The sequence below is a fragment of the Panthera uncia genome, chromosome C2 (genome assembly GCF_023721935.1).
Source record: "Panthera uncia isolate 11264 chromosome C2, Puncia_PCG_1.0, whole genome shotgun sequence".
In the NCBI taxonomy this organism is placed as follows: domain Eukaryota; kingdom Metazoa; phylum Chordata; class Mammalia; order Carnivora; family Felidae; genus Panthera; species Panthera uncia.
This window is the reverse complement of record NC_064810.1, coordinates 17,662,502-17,687,486: the sequence shown is the minus strand read 5'-3', so window position 1 is coordinate 17,687,486 and position 24,985 is coordinate 17,662,502. Positions and strand designations below refer to the sequence as shown.

Genomic DNA, 24,985 nt, shown 5'->3' with positions numbered 1-24,985 from the left:
AGATGGCAGGTGAGAAATAGAACCACAAATCTAAATGGCCGTTCCTTATATAAAGTGTTTCTTGGTTGAAATAAAATCACTAACTGGGTGGAACGGAATCTTCTGGTTGAGGGGAATTAGTTCCTATAGGCTGTGGGTCAGAGTGACAGTAGCAGTGACGTGGTGACATGGGGTGACTAGCCTCCCTGGTTTGTCCAGGATTAAGAAGAGATTTCTGGGACATGGGCCTTTGAGTTGTAAAACTAAGACAGTCCTGTTTTAACTGCTGGTCACCCTACGAGGAAATAAATGTATCTGATAGTCTTGGTCAAGCACCTCCTCAAGTATTAACTCAGGGTTAAATATGAAAAAAAAATAGCTCTTTGTGTTTATACAAAAGTGTGAAATGTGGGCTTGGCAGTAATTTTGGTGAGAAAATAATATTCACTCATTTTTTTTTTGCTGATGTATTTAATCATAGAATCTTAGAATTTCTGAGTTGAGATGGAAATTAGATGTCATTTAATCTCTCACTGAGAGAATGATAAAATTGAGAGCCAGGGAGTTTCAATAAATAACTCAAGTTTGGATAGTTAATTAAGGGCATACATTTTTTGCTTGGCCATCCAAATTCTTGGCTTGGCCTCACTAATTTGTTCTGCAGCACCTAAAGCTTTTTCCTTTTTCCTCTTGGCAAGAGACTTTAAAAGAATAGATCCTAAGAATTCTCATCACAAGGAAAAAAAAATTTTTCCTTCCTTCCTTCCTTCCTTCCTTCCTTCCTTCCTTCCTTCCTTTTTCTTTCTTTCTTTCTTTCTTTCTTTCTTTCTTTCTTTCTTTCTTTCCTTTTTTGTATTTGATGGTTTTTTGTTTTTTGTTCTTTATTTTGTTTCATTTTGTTTTGCTTTGTTTTGGAATCTGTGTTAACTGAACTTACTGTGATCATCACTTCACAATATATGAAAGTCTAGTCACTATGCTATATTCCTTGAACTTTTATGGTGCTGTGTGTCAATGATATCTCAGTATAACATGGGGGAAAAAGAGACTTTACCACACATAGAATAGGCTGATTGTTCTTTTTTCAGTTAGATTCAGTCAGCCTTCTTTAGAAAGTTGTAGTCAAATCAATCATAGAACTCTAAGAATATCAGGCTGCAATGTTTCTATGACAATTATTGCTCTTACTACCGAGAGCATGACTACCATTACCACAATTACTGTAGTATGTGGGGGAATAGAAGACAATGCTTGTTTCAACCCCAATTTCTTAGGTGGGTTGCAGTGAAGAATACCATAAATTCAAGGAGTCTAGGAGTACTTCTTGGCTTACTAGATATCTCTTCATGGTCCCTACTGTAAATCTCTGAGATGGATGCTGAGCTCTGGGGTCAGTCGATTTATTCTTTCTTACATGTTGTCATTTTGGTTACTGCCTGGGCTATAAGTCATGTTGAGTTCTTGCATCCCTGCAGTAGGAAAAGAAATAGAGTATTGCACAGTGACCAAAGCTTTGACCCTGTACACTGTTACAAGAGAATTCCATACCTGCAGAGTGAGTGAAAATGACAAATAACTCTTTAAGCTTCAAAGTTTAAAGGAACAGATCGATTTCACCTGGAGGGTCAGCCTGCCATTTTTCATTCCATGTATTGTCAGGTCCATCATGTTTAACATGCCCAGAGTAGCTCCTGGGGGGATTGTCTGCTACCGAGAGTCGCCAATAGAAGAATGTTTTGAACAAGTGCATGGATAAGATGTGTTCGGGGGCACCTGGGTGGCTCAGTCAGTTAAGCATCCGACTTCAGCTCAGGTCATGATCTCGCCATCCGTGAGTTTGAGCCCCGCGTCGGCCTCTGTGCTGACAGCTCAGAGCCTGGAGCCTGTTTCAGATTCTGTGTCTCCCTCTCTCTCTGCCCCTCCCCTGTTCATGCTCTGTCTCTCTCTGTCTCAAAAATAAATAAAAGTTAAAAAAAAAAAATTAAAAAAAAAAAGATGTGTTCGTAGTTTAAAGGTGCTCCAGGTAAGTTCTGAAACAAAAATAGTTCAGATTCTTCACTCCTTAAAATTTACTCCAGGGGACACCTGGGTGGCTCGGTCGGTTAAGCGTCCGACTTTGGCTCAGGTCATGATCTCACGGTCCGTGGGTTCGAGCCCCGCATCGGGCTCTGTGCTGACAGCTCAGAGCCTGGAGCCTGTTTCAGATTCTGTGTCTCCCTCTCTCTGTGACCCTCCCCCGTTCATGCTCTGTGTCTCTCTGTCTCAAATATAAATAAACGTTAAAAAAAAAAATTAAGAAAAAAATTTACTCCAGAACATGATCCTTGAAATAGCTCATTGGTGTTTCATCTGGTCCCCTCCAAGGTTGCCCTGAGAATAAATTTGATCTGGGTTAGGAGTTGAAGACATAGACTCATAGTTTGTCTCTTCAACCTCTAAAATTACCCAATGAAAGGTCAAATAATTAAATATCATTACCAATGATGTCGTTGTTGTTAACATGACATCACAGATTTGATTCGGTTGAATAAGAGACTGATTTATTTGCCAAAAAAGTGCCTTGATTATTTTGGAATTGAACAGACACTATTTTTGTGAAAAAACAAACAAACAAACAAACAAAAAACCAAAAACTTCTCATTGTTCCTAGGGAAATTATGAATTGTCGGAATGGTGAAGAAAGAAAATGGATGTTAGGAGGAGTCCAGGAAAGACGTATCTGGCACGAAAAACTGTGTTCTTCCATAGTAGTGTCGAGTCGGGGAAGGGGAATTGATGTTTCAGAATTAAGCGTTTCATCCCTAGAATTCCAGGACTTACTTTCTAAACCACCCCAGAAACTTCCTTTAGTTTTGCACCTCTCCAGGTAGTTCTAAAACGTCCCTTGTTGACCAGTAGGCAATTTCTAATGGGGAGTTTTTAAATTTGGCCAATGTCACCTCTGTCATGCTCTCGCATAAGCACTAAGTTTAATGTTATATAAGTGGTAATAACCTAGAGTTTCAGGTTTCAGTAAATATAAGGCCTATTAAGTACTAAGTGAGGTTCGTTGCTTTTGATACTTAATAAGTGTTTAGCTTAAAATAGTCACTTTTTTTAAATTTTGGTATAAAAGACCTTACATGTACTTGTTGGACAATTAAAGATCAGCTTCGTGAGAAGATCAAATTTAGATGGTTACTAAGCCCACACCAGATTGCTCTCACAGGCAGAATAAGAGTTTTTCCCTGTAATATATTGTTTTCAATAACGAATCAGTCCCTACATTAGCTATTCCAATATTCATTACAAAGGAAAACATAATAAACCATATCTTGTCGGATTAAGAAGCTCTTGAATCAGCCTTCAGAAGACAAAGTGGAGCTTCTGAATAAACAAATTATATCATGCAGGGCAATGCCAACAGGCAGTCTTAATTATGCCATCTTCCAGCATGTGATGGTATTTCTTATGAATTATTGTGGACAAACACTTGGGACAGCCACCAATAGTGTAATTTTTAGAGTAGCTGCATTGTGTGGTGGTTCTTACGCCTTTCTACTGTGCTTAAGAGTGCGTAGCTTTATCATTTTTCTTTAATCTGATTTAACTCACATTTGATCTTGTAACTTGACCAAGAATAAATCTCTAATTAACAAAACGCAGAAGGGAAGTAGGGACCACACGTGCCATGGTTTAGCCACATGCAAAGGAGCAGGTCCCTTCTTTTGGTGCCTGCCGTGGAGGTTGAAAACCTTTACATATTTTCCTGTACTGATACACTAAGTGAGAAAGGCAAGCCAGAACCATCTTCTAGCTTATTTTCTCCTGTATAAAAATGGAAAAATTGCAGTTAATGGATGCTACTTTTAGAAGGATGGTACAAAAAATGTAGCAAGAAATTTGCCTCAAGCAATATGAAACATGATACCCATGTTTTATGCACAAAAACATTGCTGAAAGTTTTCATTGTATATCTAGATTATATGAATAGCAGATTACATTCGCTAAGGTTGAACTGGTTGTTTGAAATGTCATTGATTAATCTTCCTGCAAAACAGATTTTCATTTCTCATGCTTGCTGGAAGCATGGCAGAAACCATCAGTAAAGCGCCTGTGTTTATAATAGACTTCATGAAGGTAGACAGAGTTTCCATATTTTGTGATATGAAAATCTGTTTTGTAGCCAAAGTTTGGTATAGCGTTAGAAGCCCTTTGGGCCATTTTTCAAGTCTGCCCAAATCAAGGAATTCCTCTGAAATGATCTCACAAAATTTGTCCGGATTCACCTGAATGTGCTTCTAGATCAAGGTTTCTGCATAAAATATCACAGAAAAGCAAATTGCCTCTGTCAGTCAGTTTAGGAGTCTTACGTATGATGCACACCTTTCTACTACCTTTGATATAGAAGCAATTCGAGGTCAGCAGAAATAGCTTCTAACCAACAGTTTCATTCCAACATTTCCGACATGTACTGTCTAAAATGTGACCAAGATAATGTGATGATTGCTTTCTGAACTTCTCCTGCTATTTCCTCTATAAAAAGCATCTTTATGGGCAGATAATCTGTGACAAGCTTGACTTTTTAAGGTAGTTTCTCAAAGTGACAACCGTGGCCTATCTAATTTATTTTCCCCCACCTATATGACAGCAATCAACCTGAATATTCAGGTTTTCTTGTATCAGATAAGATGTCCTAACATTAATGAAGGATAATTTTATGTATTTCAATTTTAATTTTATTTAATTTTTAAATCAGCAATATATTCACATGGTTCAAAAGGCACCAAAGAATGTTCATTGAAAATTCTCTCTTCACCCTTGTCTTTCAGCCACCCAATTACATTTCCTGGAGATAAGAATGTCACCAATTCCTTGGGTATCCTTCCAGAGAGATTCTGTGCTGCATATATAAACATATACATCTACAGATATAAATATGCTATATGTTGGGGAGCCTCTAATGAGGTATGTAGAGTTTCCTGATTTCCTGTCTGGTGTTGGCTCCCTTGTACTTCCAGACGGCACGTGCATCAGAATGTCTGAGTGGTTTCCACAGGTGTACCAGGCAGTAACAGCAGAGAAGCCATCGGGTAGAAAGTGGTGGTGGTGGTGGCCGGGGGGGTGGTACGGATGAGAAGAGGTGCGCGAAGCTACACTTGCGTTGAGGTGGGTCTTGAGTGACAGCTTGCGGTAAAAAGTTGAGCCAAGAGGGCGTAAGAAAAGGCACAAGAGACATCCAATACACAAGACATTCTGGTGGGATACACAGCCAGCCCATCAAAGTTAGAGACAGGTCAGGAAACAGGTGTTGATACTGAGATTATAGCACAGACTCAGATTTTAATACAATCTAATTCTAAAAAGAGGCTCATCTTGAGAATTTTCACTCCATGGATTGGCTTTTCCTACTAGGCTTCTTATTTTGTATTTTTATGTTTTGGGTAAAATGTACATAACATAACATTTCCCATTTTAATCATTTATAAGTGCACGATTCAGCAACATTAAGTACATTCACATTGTTGTGCAACCGAAGAGGCTTTTGTAGAAGAAATGCATGGTAGAAACTTTCAAATATTTGCTCACATTGCAAGTTGCTATTTTCTGCCTATTTTTTTCACTTCGGCCCTTGCTATATCCAAAAGTGTATGACTTTGAAGTCTTTCTGTGAATTCACCTTCTGCAGATCCCATGCCATGGAGATCATTAAAAGAACAGTGTTATGTCTGGAGTTCTAGAACTCCATAAATGGCTGAGAAATTCCAGGGGAGAAGAACCATTAAAAATGGCCATTAAATATTGTTTTGAGAAATGCCACTTTTTGAAGTACCTGGACATGTATTATTTGTACTGCTGATAAGCCTGGGCAACATCAAATTGTGCAAAGGTCTTTCTCCTAAGCGGAAAGAGTGATGGTTGATTCATGATAGGAGTTGGCTTTGGATAAGTGCTTTATGAAAAACCACATCAACTTCAGATCGTGTTGATGACCATTGGTAGAGATAGGATGTGTCTTGATTATATAATTCTGAGGGAAAAAATATATCTTTCTACCTTTTAGTGGGTTTGCGCCCTGGCTGGCGTAAATACGATTTTTCTCCTTTAAATCCACAATTCCTTAAAATGTGCCTTGGGAAAATGCCTAGATACTTTTCAATAATCAAGTATCTCTAATGGCATGTATACTGAATACTAGAATACAAAATTCCAAGAACATGAAGCGTTTTCCTCTCAAGAAGCATTTGAGCCTTCCTCTCTCTGTAGGATGGATGAAGCTTCTCACTAATGGTGCCACACAGCACGTTTGTAAACTCCTACTTCAGCGATGTCATCAAGTCTGTGATTGTTAGACTTACGGACGCAAGCATGTACACAGACACACATTCACACAGACAAACCACTGGTTAAGGATCTTGACCCCAAAGATCCTAGTTAGAAATAAGTCATATCAGAGTCACCGTCCATCTTGTACACACAAAAATTTATAAGAATGGGGGTAAATGCTGCTGCTTGCTTTTAGTCTGTTGAGGCTGCTGTAACAAATACCATAGACTGAATGGTCTGTAAACAACAGAAATTTATTTCTCACAGTTCCGGATGCTGGGGAGTCCAAGATCGAGGCACAGGCAGATTTGGTGCCTGGTGAGAATTTGCTCCCTGGTTCATAGTCGGCTGTCTTTTTACTCTGCCCGCGCACCTGTTGGAAGGGGCAAGGGAGCTCCCTGGGTTTTTTTTTCCCCTTAATTAAAAAAAATATTTATTTATTTTTGAGAGAGAGACTGAGTGCGAGCAGGGGAGGAACAGAGAGAGGGAGACACAGAATCCAAAGCAGGCTCCAGGCTCTGAGCTGTCAGCACAGAGCCCGACGTGGGGGCTCAGACTCACAAACCATGAGATCATGACCTGAGCCAAAGTCGGATGCTTAACCGACTGAGCCACGCAGGTGCCCCTCTGGGGTTCTTTTCCTAAGAGCACTAATCCCATTCATGAGGTCTCAACTGTCTTGCCCTGATTGCCTCCAACTGCAAAAGGCCCCACCTCCAAATACCATCACACTGAGGATTAGGTTTTAACATATGAATTTGGGGGTGGCACAAACATTCAGTCTATAGTAGTTCTTAAAGCATCTTGTCTAGGGAAATTTACATATAACAAACTTTTAATCATCTTATGCTCAGGTTAATAGTTTAGTCTGAGCTCTTTGGGGAAATAACTTGCCAATTTTTTCTGAACATGTGGCTATTCTTAAAGAATCTGTGCTTGGTATTTTTGACTTTGCAGATGGAACATAAGTAAATTGTTCAGTGCCTTTGGTATGCCGAACTAATCTGAAGATGTTACTGTGTCTGAAGTTTTCTGTGTCTTATCAAAGAGCAAGAGAGATATGCTTCACATTATGAGGAGCACAGATAGTCTCAGCTTTGAAGTTATTTCTGTGTCATGTCCTATTGGATTATTTGGGCCACTGAAATAACAATTAATTCCGTAAAGGAATATTATTAGAAGAATTTATTATAACTTTTATGCAAGGCTCAAGGCAGTATTTCTCAACTTCGGCACTATTGCCATTTTGGGCCATCTAATTTTTCCATTTTTTTTTCAATTGAAGTATAATTGATTAGGTAACTATTGTGGAAACCGTAGGACGTTTAGCAGCATTCCTTCTCTCTACCCTCTAAGTGCTAATAGCTCCTTCCCCCATTTGTGACAACCACAAATGTCTCCAGGTGTTGCCAAATGTCCTTCAGAGGGAAGAATGCCCACATTTTGTACTGCTGGCTTCAGGGAATCCTGATTTAGGGCATGGTTTCTAGAATTAGTCTTAATGCCAATTGCATAAATTGAAGATGCATAAGAACAGCTGTAGCATAGTTAAAATATGGAAATAATCTTCAACCAATAGCTAAATAAGTGCATATTTGTCTTCCTTCTTTTAAATCGTGTCCTCAAAGTAAAAATATAGAGTCAAAACATATGCACATTTTGCATTTTGGTGTATGTTATCAAACTGCTCTTCAGGAAGATTTACCCATCTTACATGCTAATAGGGCGTGAGTTGTCCCCGTACCCCACATCTTAACTAGACACATGTCTTTGGAAATAGGTTTTTCGATATGTTAAGAAAGCCACCAAAATTTTGAAATCATGAATTGGTTTAATTTGACTGTTGAAGTTTGTGATTGTGTTTTCGTAAGCCATGATCATAAAATTCAACATCGTCCCAAGTGAAATCAAGTTAACCTATATTAGAAGGTTTCAGGGACTCTAGAGAGAGATGAGAGTGAATTATATGTCTGGTTATTGAGACAAAAGACTGTATCAATATTCTTACGAGAATAGTGTCAACTCTGTAGTTGAGCTGATTTTGGTTTAAGTTTCTCCCTTAGAAATTCTGGTAAGGAGTGGTGATGGTATTTAAAGTATTGCATTATTTTTATCACATTCAGTGACAAAGAAAAGCCTCACCTTCACTTTATAGTGCTTCTTCTCGTGGAGTTATTTTTGAATCCCTTTTCTTCAATCGCTTTTGAGAGGCCAGAGCCCAAGTGAAACACAGTTTGGGTCTGGGTTTGATGTGAGATGGTTTCCAGAAATCAGGCCAGTAGCTCTCATTTAAAAGATAATGATGCCAGCCAGGCTTAGAGCCCTCTCCTCTGGTGGAATAAGGCCCAGCCTAGGGCTGAAAGATAGCAAATGACACACTGGATTTTTTTTTTTTTTTTTTTTTTTTTTTTTTGTCCCAGGAAGCTCCTGTGAGAGAGCCCATCCTGTGCGACTTTGTTTCCTTCTTCCCCCTTCCCAACTTACCTACAAAGCCCAAAGGACAAAGGCAGTTTGCTTTCAGAATTTGCCTTGTGAGTGGATCTCCTGTAACTTTGGGGGTGGGGGAGAGGGAGTAATGGGGTAAGGGACCAAAATTTATCGAACATGTGCAGCATTCTAGCCCCATACTGGACTTCTTTCATTTCCATGGCAACAACATGAGATAGTATGTTAGTCAGGGCTCTCCAGAAAACAGAACCATGTTGTGAGTGGGTGTGTATGTGTGTGTGTGTGTGTGTGTGTGTGTGTTCAGAGAGAAAGAGAGAGAGAGATTTTATTTTTAAGGAATTAATTCATGTAATTGTGGGGACTGGCAGACCCAAAATCTGACTGGTAGGCTGAAAACTGAGGCAAGGTTTCTATGCTGCAGTCTTGAGGCACAATGATCTCCTCCTCCTTGGGAGAAACCTCAGTCTTTGTTCTTATGACCACCCGTAATTTGGAAGGTAATCTATTTAAGTCAATTGGTTGCAATTGTTAATCATATACACAAATACCTTCACAGAAGCATCTGGACTAGTATTCGTCCAAACAACTAGGCACTGTAGCCTAGGCAATTTGACACACACAATTTACCCTCACAGATGGTTCTTGGAAGCTTAGACAAAGCAATAGCCCACACTAAATGGTGTACCATTTATAGATGAGGAAACCTTGGCTCAGAGAAACTATGTAAGTTCAACAAGGTCCTGTAGCTTGTAAGCAGTGGGACTGGGATTTAAATCTGTCTCTGACTGATTCCCAAGTCTACTGTGTTCATTGCATGTTCATGCCCACCCCCAACATATACACCTACATGCATTCACACTGTGCACACACCCACATATTCACATTCATGCAACACGCTCGACCGCACACACACACCTACTCTGGCCCCACGCATTAACCTCTCTTACCCTTTTAGCCTGATCCCTGGAAAATCCACATCATAGAAAAGAGAAAGTAACCCCTATCATCTCTCATAATCACTGACATCTGAAGGGGGAGGATGCACCATCGAGTGGGGATAAACTGAGTCAGAAAGGAAAGAAGCTCTTACGCTAACAAACTGAAAAACCTCATGATTTTGTTTAGGCCGTCTTTTAAGAAAATATTCCGCCATTTTCAGACATATGAAAATTATTCAGGGATCTGTAGTTGGGGCTGAATCTTCTATGAGCAGAGCTTAAGAGGAAAGCCAATAACCCTATCGATTGTTTGAGGTATTCTAAAATATATGTATTTGGAAGCATCAGTCTTCATATTTGGGGAGCATTTTAGAACTTTTTAGACTCCTTTCTTACCCCTTCCCTCTTTTCAGGGAAATTAGAATATTCCATTTTTTATCAGCTAGCTATATCTTAGGGTATTGCGTACCCTCATACATTCAGTGTGTGTATGAAGAGCTGTATGCCGCTGGGAAATAAGAAATGTGAAATTTAAGCAGTTAGAAATCAAATGGCACTACTTCATTGGAATATAATCATTCAACCCCTAAATCATCATGTTTTGTCTGTGAGTTAGGAGGGGGCATGGTTATTTCAGAAAAAGGAAATTTGATTGCAGAGATAGCAGATTTCTTGAAAATGTCCACATTTATCTTTTTTTCCTTTGACTCACCTTATGAGGATAGCTTTGGGAGAAAGCTGGGAAATGCTATGAACTCTTGACTCAAGGAAAATGCTAATCTTACAATGGAAAACAGTGTAGCTATTTTCCAATTGGAGATCTCTCCTTTGAATGTTTCAGGTAGGTGAGCAATTTAAATCTGGTAATTGACATAGAAGACATTTGGTTGGTTTGTACGTTTTATTTAGTAATTGACTAATTTGTGGACAAACAATAATTTATATTCATAAACATAAGATGAATTCTCTAGATTTTAACATTACCTCCATATCCATCTGCTATGAATGCTTAAATGAGCATCAGACACACATACACACACCAAATTACTCACCATTAGAAATGTCGAAAGTATTGAAAAGTTACAGCAATAAACTAGAAATTTGTACTTTAGATGTGCACACACTCCTTAAATTCATTTTAAGGGGGAAGGATAATAATATTTCCCATCTTTACTTTATATCTGCCCAAAAGAATGCACAAAGAATATTAAATATATACCACAAATTACAATACCTTTAGGAAGTGAAAGGTTCCCATGCTGCATGTCAGTTCTGGCAGAAAGCTAGTAAAACATTCCATAAGAACATTCATAAGATCCCAGGACTTACCAGTCCTCGTATACTTTTAGTTATTGGCACAACCTTTCTCGTCTCTATTCACCAGCCGTAAAAGGGATGAAATCAGCTGTGTATTTTTGTGTGGTAGCATAGAGATGATAAACATTCAGAATTATAGACAGAACCACACATAGACCCTGATTCTCCAGTCCAGGAAACAATAAATAGAGTGGTAGAATATTTCAGGGAGAAGACCTAAGGGCTTTTAAAAATGAAAATGAGGGGAGCCTGGGTGGCTCATTCAGTTGAGCATCCGACTCTTGATCTCACCTCAGGTCTTGATCTCAGGGTTGTGAGCTCAAGCCCCCACGCCCAGTGTGGCGCCTACTTTAAAAAAAAATTAAGATGAAAATGAATATTTGAGACCTAATCTTATCCTGTGAAATTTTATTTCTCGGTGTGCCTCTCTGAGCCGGCTAAGAAGGGCTGGGTAGAACTTGACCGCAGTATTCTCCAGGCATAAGGCAGGGGACATTTAGAAGTAAAAAACAACTCCCCCCACCCCCCCCAAAAAAACCACCCAAAACTTCAGGGAACCAGAAATCCTCCCTCTTAGCTTTTGCTCTTCCCTCTCCCAGTACATCCTTTTTAAAAAAAATGTTTATTTATTTTGAGAGATAGAACGCAAGCAGGGGAGGGGCAGAGAGAGAGGGAGAGAGAGAATCCCAAGCAGGTTCCATGTGCCCTCAGCACAGAGCCTGATGTGGGGCTCGAACATTTGTTTGGACAAATGTGTAATGGACATGGGTCCACCATTAGAGTAACATATATTAGTTTCACTGCCCTAATAATCCTTCCTAAACTCTGGCAACTACTGACTGTTTTATTGTCTCCATCGTTTTGCCTTTCCCATAATGTCGTATAGTAGAATCATATACTACGGAGCCTTTCTTTTCACATTGGCTTCTAGAAAGGGCTTTTTCCAACCCTAACATACTTGAGCCTTGCTAAAACCAACCAAGAAGCAAACGAACCATAGTTGTATAACCAAAAGGCTTAATAAACAAAACCAAATGAAAACAGCCACCATTAAGTAAGTCACATTAAAAAAAAAAAAACAAAAGGAAAACTCCTGGGTTTCGAAGACCATTGTTCTTTCTCCCCCCCCCCCCCCCCCACCACCATATATTCTTTATTCAGATACACCAATTTTTTAAAAAAAAATTTTAATTTTATTTAAATCCAGGCTAGTTAACCAATATAGCGTAATAATGGTTTCAGGAGTTGAATTTAATGATTCATCACTTACATATAACACCCAGTGCTCATGGCAACAAGTGCCCTCCTTAGTGCCCATCACCCGTTTAGTCCTTCCTCCCACTCCTCTCCCCTCCAGCAGCCCTCAGTTTGTTCTCTATATTTTAGAGTCTCTTTCAGTTTGCCCCCCTCTCTGTTTTTATCTTACTTTTGCTTCCCTTCCCCTATGTTCATCTGTTTTGTTTCTTAAATTCCACATATGAGTGAAATTGTATATTTATCTTTCTCTGATTGATTTATTTTGCTTAGCATAATACACCTTAGCTCCATCCACGCTGTAGCAAGTGGCAAGAATCTTTAGATGACATGAGCTATGAGCCTAACTTTAGCTGAAGTGCACACACGGTTGTATTTTGTCTTTTAGTGGTCCTGTCAGCCTTAGGTGTGGATGAAGATCTTCTCTGCTTCCTCTGTGTTTACCTGGTAAGAGCCCCAGGCTGGCTGCTTCCTCTGATTACACTCAGCTAAGCCATTTCACCTCCCAGGATGTCAGCATTCCTGCCTCTGAGATAACATGTTCAATCTTAATGACCTATACGGTTGCTCTTAGGATAATGTGACCTGACAGTCGCATTTGATAAATTCCTACAATTGAATTTAATACATTAATTTTGTAGTGACTCGTGTTTTGTGTTGTTGTTTTTTTTTTCCTGGTACAGAGCACGGAGATTACTGTAATCTCTATGAGTCAAGGGACCGTGCCCATTTTCTTCATTGCTAGCAACCCAGCCTTTAGTGTCTGACACAAAATATGTTCTCCATAAAAATCTGTTGATTGAGTAAATGCCCGAATGCATGAATAAGTGGATAAAAGTGATTTTAAAGTGGACGCCTACAAATGTACCAGGCTTACTTTTGGGTAACCTGATGGACTTTTCTATTTTATTCCCCTTCATATAAGTAGAAATATTGCCTCTACTATTTTAATTTTCACGCTATCTCATAGTTTTAAGGCCTGACTTACTTAAATCCATGCTGAGGACAAGTAGAAGCCAATGTTTTTATTTCCAAACCATATTTCAAGCCTGATGACATGAAAACAGTGCTGCCTGATTGGATTTTCCCCTAATGAATGGAGACCATAAAAAGGACTTATGTTCAATGTCAGTTATTCATATTCCCAACAACTTGTACACTCACAACTTATCACTGGCCTCTTCACCGACAATAAAATGAAGCTCCGCTTTGGATAGAATGCAGGTTGCTCTCAGGTAAAAATACATCCTGACTCGAACAATGGATATTTGCATCTGTCTCTTGGAGGCAGCAACGTGTGGCCATCACTTGGGTGAAACGTAGCAGTCAAAGCAAAATTGCAGTGAGAGAGGCCAATACGCTACTTGAGATATCCTTGCTGTGTAACCATCAGTCTCTGAAGTTCGAAAAAGAGAATAGAGGTGGAACGTTTACGACTCCCTTTGTTCCTCAGGCCAGCCAGTCAGCTGACATTGCTAATGGCATGTGTTAGGGTCATTAACTATCCGAAACATTAAAAATTAATGATGCTTCACGCAATCATGGATTTGTACCTTTTGGGTTGACTCGGAGGTATCTGAGGAAGATCTTGGAGAAAATATTGACCCCTGGGGCATTTGGGGCAGGACGATTTTTTGTTTTATGTGATTGCCATCTGTGGTGTACTAAATGTCAGTAGCATCTCCATAGACATAGTGTCACCTGAAATGCCACCACATTGTTTCAAAGACTCCCTGGTTCTTGGTGGTGGTGGTACCACCCGTCATTCTGAATCATTCCCATCAGGGAAGGCTGTAGAGAAAAGGAGAAAAGAGGGAAGGAGAGAGTGTCTTGAGATGATCGCTTCAAATGTAAGAACTGTGGGCTTAAATTTAAAAACGTTCTCTTATTATAGCATTTGGGCAACGACATCCCATACCCTAGTTTGCAGTTCTGGAAAACACATTCAATGATGAATTTAACAGATACTTTTACTGAGTGCCTATATTTTTCCAGACATTTTACTGGATGCTGGGTATAGAGTTATACATTAAACAGACATGCCCCTGGTCCCGGGGAACTTACAGTCTAATGGAGAAAGGGGACAGAACAGAAACAAGTAAACAATATTTAAGTACATCCGGAGATAAGTGCTGTGAAGGCAGCACACGGGAGATAGCGCTGCAGAGCAACGGTAAGGCGCCGTTAGAGACTTAATCAGATCAGGTTGTTAGAGAAGCCCTAATATTATCATTTGGTATTTCAAATGAGATCAGGAAATAAGAAAGACGGGGCATCAGTATGTGCAAAGCACAGGAAAGGGTGTGGCAATAACACGCTGAACCAACAAGTGTGGAGAGAAGTGGCATAGTGCAGTGGATAAAAGCAATGACTTTGAGGTCCTGATGAGTTTGCTTATCACCAGTGACTTTGAAAAAGTCTGTCTATTCTGTGTCTATTTCCTCACTTAAGAAATAGGGATGTTACATGAAAATATCCTTATGAGTCTATGCAATTATTTTTATTGGCTTGTTCATTCTTGGAAGCTGCCAGAAGAAATTTGTTAGTTCCTCCTGGGATCACAGAACTAGAAATGATCTTAGAGGTCATTTAATCTAACACCTTTATTTTGTTTTCAAGAAAACAGTGGTTCGGAGAATTCTTCACGGTCCTGAAGCTGGTTAGTGGTAGAGCTGGGACTAGAATTCAGGTGTCCTGCTTGCTTTCTCAAATAAATAGGTAACAAAACCCAGAGCAGTCGAGAAGAGACCTCTGGTCTATTTTAATATATTACATGATTCGTATTCAGATATATGTTCTTAAGAATGCATGTTTCGGGCACCTAGGTGGCTCAGTCGGTTAAGCGTCCGACTTCAGCTCAGGTCACGATCTCACACTCCGTGAGTTCAAGCCCCGCGTCAGGCTCTGTGCTGACAGCTCAGAGCCTGGAGCCTGCTTCGGATTCTCCCAATCTCTCTGTCATACTCTGTCTCTCTCCGTCTCAAAAATAAATAAAAACATTAAAAAAATTTTAAAAAAAGAATGCATGTTTCAGTCAGGACAAGAAACAAATGGCACACTCAAACTGGGTAATTGGAAGAGCCTTTAATGACATGTGTGGGTAGAGTATAGGGAAATTGCAAGTGGGTTGCACAGTATACCCAGGCTAGTATCAGTGTGGAGTGTTACCAGCCCTGGGTCTGAATGGGGCAGAGGAAAGAGTTGGCAGAAACAGCTGCTTGATGAGTGAATCCCATGAGAATCAAGACTTCTGTGTAAGAGGCACAGCCCAAATAAATAACCCAAGTAAATACCCTATCCTATTCTTTGTTTTCCTTCTGCTCTCTGGAGGGGGCTCCCTGTTGGCCAAACTCAACCAGAAGCCCAATAGGCAAGGGAGCTCACTGGTGTAGTCCATACAGTATGACTCCCTGGGAAGAGATACAGGGGAGAGGGGTGGAGATGAGATCTGGATGGACAGAATGGGAGGTATGTGATACAGAAAGGCTTTACGCAAAGAGTATTTTTAACTTTTCTATCTATTCAACGTTTTTTTTTTCATCAGTACTTTAGGTTATCTTATGTCATGCCATATATTTGCTTAAAAATTATTATAGATAAACATTTGGCCTTTATTTTGGTTTCTACTGACCCATCTTTAAGAACAGGTCTACTGATTGCCAAAATGACAGTCAAATTCACATACAAAATTGAAGTAAATAATGAGTCCATCTAAATAGGTTGATAAAGTTATTTTCTCAGTTCATCTGAATTTGACCAAACACTAGTTTCAATTAAGCTCTGCTTTATGGAAATTTATTCTTATTTTTTTAATTTAAGTTTTTAAAGTTTATTTATTTATTTTCAGAGAGAGAGAGCACGAGCAGGAAAGGGGCAGAGATAGAGAATCCCAAGGAGGCTTCGCGCTGTCATCACAGAGCCTGATGTGGGGCTCAAACTCATGAATTATGAGATCATGACCTGAGCCAAAAATCAAGAGTCAGACACTTAACCAACTGAGCCATCCAGGCGCCCCATGGCTATTTGTTCTTTACTGGGAGACATACTGGGAGTCATTGAAACCACTGTATTTTGCTTGTAGTGCAGAATGCAGTTGCCCAGTTTGAATTTCAGCTGTTCATTCCCAGCATGTCCGAAAGTCTAAGTGGTAGAGCAGATCCACTGAGATTTTATTTGTATGAGAGATGATGAAGTCTCCCGGGCAAGTTTCATCTCAAGGGAGGAAAAGAGGCAGAATTACGTTCCCATAAAATGTCCTAGTTTTCAGAGAAGAGTAGAATTTTTTTTTTAATGAAAAGAGCACAATGTCTATCACTAGAATTTGTCCTACAGTTATTTCCTTGTAGATCTATGGTCTAAGTTTAAGGGAGAGAAAAGGATGCTAGGTCAAAAATGAAAGAAATAGTTTCACAAGATAGCCCCTGAGACATTGGGAACTGCTTTGAGCTTGGCACCTTCAGTAAAAGAGAAAGAGTTCTTTTCCCATTTAGCTCAGGGTACAACATTTTATTCGTTTGTTAAAAGATGGAAAGAATATAGGAAGCGCTAGCATATTGGGGTCTCTACCCTTCCAGTGGCCCAGGCCTCAAGGTGTCTGTGTCCTAACTTTATTGGAGTCCGCAGCCAGTAGGTTTCAACAACAGCCAGAGGCAGACACAGCACCCCAGTCATTCTCCAGGATAGTTCTGCCATTGCAATAGTGGACAGTGACGATACAACACAGGATCTCCCGCAGCAATGATGGTGCTGGTTGCTGGGCACACCAAACCATCTTACCAGTGTCCCTAGCAGCATGGCAGTGCCACGTGACCTTCGTGCAATTTAGTGGTTGGCATGTCCGGTCAATAACCTCCGTAAGAGAGGAGGTGCAGAAGATGCTACCTGATAACGGAGAGGTCCCAGAAATACTCTGGTGACTTCCAAATCTAATCACAGGTTATACTTTTCAGGAGTCTGGAAGTCCTACAGTAACGAATGAGGCCCAGAAAGGGGCAATACCCTTTATTAGATTGCTCTGGCCTGGAGAAACGCAGACCTCATAAATATTTTAATTTTGACATTCATTCATATATAGCTTTGTGCTGGGCAAAACTACTTTATTCCTGGATTCCTGGAGAACGCTGCTGTTTATGCAGAATTATCTAGAAGACTATTACTGCCTTTTTCTTATTTAAACATTTCCCTTAACTCTTCTAACATATTGCTATTGTCTAATTTATTATTTTATTGCTTGTAGGTAATTTTCCCTTTAAAATTCTGCAGGGATCTTGAGTTTTTTTCTTTTACTTTTTGAATGTATAACAGAAAGCCAACAACCAGTTCCATAGGAATATTGAGATACTGACAAAGTAGATGCCAGTGTTCACAGTTTTCATATACTCTATCAACATTCATGACTGTCCCTTCAAAATCACTTAAAAATTTACATCACTCTGCAGATATCCTCTTCCTTTATCTCTCTCTTTTTTTTAAATTTTTTTTTTAACGTTTATTTATTTTTGAGACAAAGAGAGACAGAGCATGAACAGGGGGGGGGGCAGAGAGAGAGAGAGACACAGAATCTGAAACGGGCTCCAGGCTCTGAGCTGTCAGCACAGAGCCTGATGCGGGGCTCGAACTCACGGACCGCGAGATCATGACCTGAGCCGAAGTCGGCCGCTTAACCAACTGAGCCACCCAGGCGCCCCATCTCTCTCTTTTTTTAAAAAATAAATATTGACTCATTCATTTGTACTGGTCCAAAGAAATATAGGACGTTCACAGAAAATTCCGAGTGGTTTCTGTATTGGTGAAAGTCATGCCCTGAGAGATAATTGGGTGCAGGTGTCTGCTGGGACCAGGTGCTTTATCAGGGAACAGAGGGACCTTTTACTCTCCATCACATCGACAGTGTACATAAAAGTGGGAACTGAAGAAGAGAAAGTGATGAATTGCAACAGAAGGATGAAAGGAAGGATATGAGTCATTAAGATTGTTCAAACACGTAAAATTATCTGTTTAGAACCCAAGCCATGGAAAGGCAGCTTCTGTGATCAGTGACAGGATCACCACAGGTAGCTCTACAAGCAAAGAGTAAATATGGATATATTTCTTTGCATCATTAGAAATCTATTCTCACCGAAAGATTTTTTTTTTTTTTTAGGACTATGAAATGATACATTTACAGTTCCTAGATCTGCAAAATGAGGATGATAATAATACCTATACGATGAGATCGGCAGATTCAATGTAATTAAATGTAAAATGTTTAGAACAGTGCCTGGCACCAAAAAAATTATTATGATGTAAGGTAATACATTTCTAAGGATCCTTTCATTGAGAATCTTTTTACAATCGTATAACTGCTTTTTCAGAACTTGGATAAACGCACCAATGCTCTCTATACATATCAAATGATAACGGCACAAAGGATAGCAGCCATTTTATAACCTATTTCCACCAGTTTTCTTTTTTTTTCTTCTTTTTTTTTGCTTCATTTCTGAATATTCAGTGTTTTCTTTTCTTTTCTTTTCTTTTCTTTTCTTTTCTTTTCTTTTCCTTTTCTTTTCTTTCTTTTTTTTTTTTTTTTAACATACCCTGAGGAAATGGTAATGGGAAAACAATGAAATCTTACTTTAGTAAAAATGCCTTTAGCAAATCCTTTGGACACTGCTTGTGAAGTCTAAATTACATTGTAATCTGTTCTATGGGAAATGTGATTTATGAGACAATTATTTTCTGATATTTGGTTGGTATTCTTTTTATGTAAAAAATGAGCCCGGATTTAATCTGAAGAATTATAAGAGCACAGCTCCCAAACTGGTGTGTGGTCTTGTTCCCACTAAGTGAGTCAGTCAAGAGGAGCATGTTCATTTGCTTGAGTGACATGTGTTAATACCGTACTTAATGACACAATCCAGCTACATCTGGATCGATGTATACCATCAATTAAAAACTGAGACTATAGCCTTTGTGCCAGTTCTCTGACCCCTATCTTGGATTACGGACCCCACTGAGAATATGCTACTCACTGTAAACTCTCTTCTTCTAGTTCTTTTTTTAAAAAAATTTAATATTTATTTATTTTTGAGAGAGACAGAGCATGAGTGGGGAGAGGCAGGGAGGGAGAGGGAGACACAGGATCCGAAGCAGGCTCCGGGCTCTGAGCTGTCAGCACAGAGCCTGACGCGGGGCTCAAACCCACGGACTGTGAGATCATGACCTGAGCCGAAGTCAGAAGCTTAACCTACTGAGCCACCCAGGCGCCCCTCTTCTAATTCTTAAAAACAGACATTTAACAAATCTGTAACAAGGGATACAAGGAGGGTACAAACTAGGTAGAAGCAGGGGCAGAAGTGGGAATCTGTGAATTTTGACGGGAGAAATCATCACACCTCCCAGAGTATAAGCCCTTTTGCTACATGTGGGAAGATGAGCAGGGGGACCACAGAAGTGAGAAGCCTTTTGAAGAAGCAAGTTTGGGGGTGCCTGGTTGGCTCAGTCTGTTAGGAGTCTGACTTGGGCTCAGGTCATGATCTCACGGCTTGTGAGTTCGAGCCCCACGTCAGGCTCTGTGCTGACAGCTCAGAGCCTGAAGCCTGCTTCAGATTCTCTCTCTCTCTCTCTCTCTCTCTCTCTCTCTCTGCCCCTCCCTTGTTCGTGCTCAAACTCTCTGTCTCTCAAAAATAAATAAACATTAAAAAAAAAAAAGAAGAAGAGAAAGAAGCAAGTTTGTCTTGTGTGTTCAGGGAGTGGTGAGAGACCCAGGGAGTGGTCTCCAAATGCATTTTCATAGACAAAGCAGAAAGGACTGGACTTTAACGACTTAATTCTTCTGAACTGCCTTCACGTTCTTCCCAGTCCACCACGAAAATAAGGTGCAGGTTGTGTGATAATGGAGACATTAACTCACAATGAGATACAGAAATGGGAAAATCAGGTCACTTGGTTCTATCCATCCTTCAGATCATGGAGACAATATGAGATCTCTTATTCACGTATTGCCTATGACCAAATGTGATTCAGAAAGGGATCCCCCTGCCTCCCCTTTGCACTAATAGGAGGCGGGCTGCACACACTCGAAAGCTGCTCAAAGCTGGGTGGGAAAAGGGAAAGCAGAGCTGAAACAGGTTAAAATCGAAGGGTCTAGCTGAACATTTTAAAACCATTTATTTCTTAATGCATCCAGAGAAGGCAAAGTCCCCAGCACACGTTCCTGCGGTTGCAAACATTTCCTTAGATTTGTTTCCCATGTTTAGTGAAGGTATTCCAGATTAGGTTAGGTAGCAGCTTGGTCCACTGAACACTCATCTGGAAACTCGTCTGGGAATTCTCTTCTTAATGGAGATTAAATATCTTGGCACGAAGTTAAAACAAAGGTTAGAACCGGGGCCACGTTAAGACTTGTCCATAAGGTATGTGGTACGTGGTTTACTTTGTTCCCCTGCCAAAATTCGATGTGCTGTATCGCAGCTCATAGATGAAGTTCAGGAGAGACACAAACGTTGTAGATCTCGGTTCAGTGTTCCTTAGGAATGCAACGCTCACCCAGTCAGCATGGCTCTGGGATCGTCGCGGCTCCTTTCTGCCCCCGTCAGTTCACTAAAAGCAATTTGATCACAGCCAAGCTTGGCCCTGTGATTCTTTCAGCTGTGGAGTACAGTCCTGTTAGGAAAGATTGCCTAAACTCCACATAATGGACCCACAGAGGATGAGAAAAAATATCCCTCCTGTGGTAGGCTGACTACTAAGATAGCCAGTGCTCTCACCTCCTGGTATTTGTGCCCTTGTGTAATCTCCTTCTCTTTTGTGCAGACTTGACCTGGTGACCTTATTCGAAGGAACTGAACGTGGCAAAAGTGATGGGATGTCAGTTCCAAGATTAGCGTTTAACTCTGTGACTCCCCTCTCGTTGGCACTATGTTTTGCTAGCGTGTTCTTTCGCCTTAGGGCTCTCGTTTCTTGCTCGCGCTGGGGAAGCAAGCAGACATATTTCAAGTTGCAGGTGGTCCCTGGCCAACAGCCAGTGAGTAAATCGGGCCCTTAGTCCAAAAGCCCGCCAGGAATAGAAGCCTGTCAACAGAGTCCTCCAGGCACAGGAAAGAGCTTGGAGGCAGGCCCTCATCAGGTGCACGTGGAGGTGACCTGTGGGAGTCCCTGAGCAGAGGACCCCGCTAAGCCATACCCAGGTTCCAGGCCTATAGAAACTGAGATCGTTAACATTGTTTCAAGGTTGTAAATTCTCAGGTAGTTTGTTACGCAGCAATGGATAACTATTATATCTGCTCACAGAAGTGGTAAGGCTCAGAAGTGGGAGAACAAGCATTGGAAAGAGAATTGGCATATATATTTGTATCTGTCGGACTTCACCAACCCCAGAGAGAATCTTTATGACAGTTGTTTTCTGTATACTGTTTATAATCATGGCAACAACCTGGCAAAGGTGGTGGTGTTCCCATATTTTAGATAAAACCAAGGTTGTGGAGACCAAGTTACTCGGCTCGGAACACGTAGCTAGAAGGCGACGGAGGTGAGAGAAAACACGATCTCTCACTCTGAAGCCTTCATTCCTTCTTCTGCCTTAACCATTGTAAGTGGCAAGGGGTGTGGTGGGGATTAGGGTGGACATCAGAATCATCTGGAGGTCTTTTTGAATCCAGTTATGTTGCTTTCGTTTCTGGAGGTCCTGACGCGGTTTGAAATGAGTCATACCACACAGTGGGGTCGTACCAGAAAAGCACTGGCCTTACAAGTTCAGCTCTCTCCCTTGCAACTTGGCCCTATAATTAAAACCGCATTTCAACCACATTCAGATTGAGGATCTGGAAAGCGATTATGTGACCATATGACTTTGGCATTGTGGTGTTAGGGTGTTTTAATTAAGTTAAAAATAAAGCAATAGCACCCAGCTCTCCACTATTTTGACAGACTCAACATAGTCTGATGCATCCTGGACTTGACCTCACTTACGGCCGAAAGTTGGCAAAATGGGTTTGGCTAAGCAGGGACGGATTGGGAATAGAATGGAAGAATGGTAAGCACGGCTTTCATTTGGTGGTGGGAACAAGATTATGAGATAATGGAAAAGCACACCTCAGTGCCTCACCTTAGGAAGATACGTTTGGCCCTGGATGCTCCTGTAATGGCTTCCACAGTGGAGCGGGGCAGTTCAGCAGAACTGAGTAGACTTTGAGAAGGGCCTGTGGTTCTGTCTCCCCAGCTCCTGGGCCAGGGTCCCTCCTCTAGATTCAGCCCTTCAGCTCTTGCAATACCTCCCCTGCTTCTGGCCCTGAGGAGAGACCGAGTGGGCTTCTTGCAGACCCCAGCCTCACTTCCACAGCAAAGGCCTCTTTGCACATATTTGTGGAGGATGTCACCATTCGCTGGCAAAGCTCAGTTTCTCCTGGACGAGATGACTGTATCCTTCTTCATAACCTCCTTCCTGCTACCTCACTGCACTTTGCCTAGATTCTTCTAGAGCAGCACTGTCCAGTGTGGTAGCCACTGGTCACTTGAGGCTATACAGCATTTGAAATGCGTTAGTGAGACTGAAGACGTGAATTTTCCAAAAAAAAAAAAAAAAAAGAATTTTTCATCTAATTTAAATTTGATTTATTTAAATTTAACCATATGTAGCTGGTGGCTAATGTGTTGGACAGCACGATTCCAGAGGCTGCTGTCCTTACGTTATTCTTTTGTTAACTTATTTTTGGTTAATATTTAGAGAACATTTTCTATGTGCCAGGCACTATACTTAGAATTTTGCGTGTATCATCCAATTTTCACAAAACCTGATGAACCTCGTTATATTATTTACATTTTCCAGAGCAGAAAGTTAAATTTCATAGAGATGAAGTGGCCCCTCTCAAATAATACAGGCAGGAGACAGGATTCAACATAAAGTCTATCTGGCTTCAGCTCTGTGTTTCTGTACAAAAGAATGAGGCTAAATCAGCAGAAATGGAGGGTGAAACAAAACGGACACAAGACAATTAAAATATAACCCTCGGTATAATGAGTCATTTCACTTTATTGCATATTGCAGACACTGGCCACAGCACACACATTGGTTTTTGAACAACCGTAATTCAAAGCTTTCACATTATATGCTGTTTTCCTTTCAGATGTATCATCTATGAAAATATCATTGAGCTCCAAAAGTCTATACTGGTAACGTTCACCTTTATGCTCTTGTGACACTAACAACAAATAGTAAAAATAGTCATCGGTTGTAGGTCTTTGGGCCTGTGCTGAGCCTTAAGGGTAGCCGTAAAACAACTCAAAGAAGAGATATGGTGCGGACTGAAATGGCTCCTATGGGGGTAATGTTTGCAGAACACAGGAGGTACGCAGTAAATGTTTATTGATGGCGAAGATGATGAGAATTCAATTTCCGCTGCTCCTTTCCTCTCCATTTTTCCTAAGGAATTTACGGTTCATTTGCAACCAACACTGTGAACGTCACAGAGACCCCAGCACTGAGTCACATAGCTGCAGTGTAATTGGATGTGATCACACTTACAGGAGAGAGATAAAGCACATGTACTGTTAAAACTATGCTAAAATCTCAGTCACTAGAATAGGCTGGAGCTCTTGAATGCTTTGTGTCTTATAAGCCAGAAAATCGTCAGTGCCTAAGACTCAAGCAAGTACATTCAAAACAAATCCAGCTTTTAGATCTTACTGACAGAGTGCATTTCAGTCAGATCAATGTATTTGAAAGAAAAATATGCTACGTATATTAACTACTAAGTTTCCTAACTACGAGGACCGGAACTGTAATTTTAAACCTTAAGGCATTTCTTTTGATTATTTTATTCAGCAAAATTCTTAGTGTCATTTTGGGATTTCACCAAATTATAATAATGACGTTGGATTAAACTTTTTAGATTTAATTGCCAAATGACACAAACATTTGATCATCTGCTCCCAGTGTTCTTTTAGGCATGCAGTGCAGTGTTTAGGCAGACTTGTAATAAAGATCTTTCTAACCAGCTACTAGGAAGTTATGATTATCACAGTGTTCTTTCAATGAATAGAAGTGATACACAGTTTTGTTGTTCAGTTTTATTGAGAAATAATTCACATGCATCACTGTGTAAGTTTAAGGCACACAGCATGAAGGTTTCATTTACATATATTGTAAAATGATTACCACAATAGGTTTAACTAACATCCGTCTTCTCATTTAGATACGATAAAAGGAAAGTAAAGAAGAATAAAAGAAAAAATTGTCTTCTTACGATGACAACTCTTGGAATTTACTCTCTTAACACCTTTCCTATATACCATACAGCAGTGTTAGCTCTAGTCATTATGTTGTACATTACATCCCTAGTGCTTATTTATCTTAAACTGGAAATTTATAGCTTTTGACCACCTTCCTCTTATCCCCCCTCTTCCCGCCTCCCACCTTTGGAAACCACAAGTCTGAGCTCTTTATCTATGAGTTGTTACTGTTTTAAGATTCCACATATAAGTGAGATCATACAGGATTATTTTTGTCTTATTTCACTTAGCATATTACTTTTAAGGTCCATTGTTGTTGTCCCAAATAGTAGGATTTCTTCATTTTTTAATGGCTGGATGACATTCCATTGTGCACACACACACACACACAACACCCTACACCCCATACCTTCCTTATCCATTCATCTATTGATGGATACTTAGACTGTTTACATGTCTCAGCTATAGTCAATAATGCTGTTATGAACTCATATGAGGGTACAAGATATCTTTTTTGAGGTAGTGTTTTCAGTATC

The 24,985-nt window shown here is 40.2% G+C and overlaps 1 long non-coding RNA gene across 4 annotated transcripts in view; it reads left to right on the top strand.

Annotated features, from left to right (window-relative positions):
- LOC125921730 (uncharacterized) overlaps positions 1–24,985 on the top strand; it is a 284,908-nt gene that overhangs the window by 195,886 nt on the left and 64,037 nt on the right. For 2 of the 4 annotated variants that reach the window (XR_007457472.1, XR_007457470.1), the window contains one exon: positions 12,631–12,689. The exons of the other annotated variants lie outside the window; for them this stretch is intronic. This is a non-coding gene — a long non-coding RNA (uncharacterized LOC125921730). The remainder of the gene's footprint in view (positions 1–12,630; positions 12,690–24,985) is intronic. 4 annotated transcript variants of the gene reach the window in all.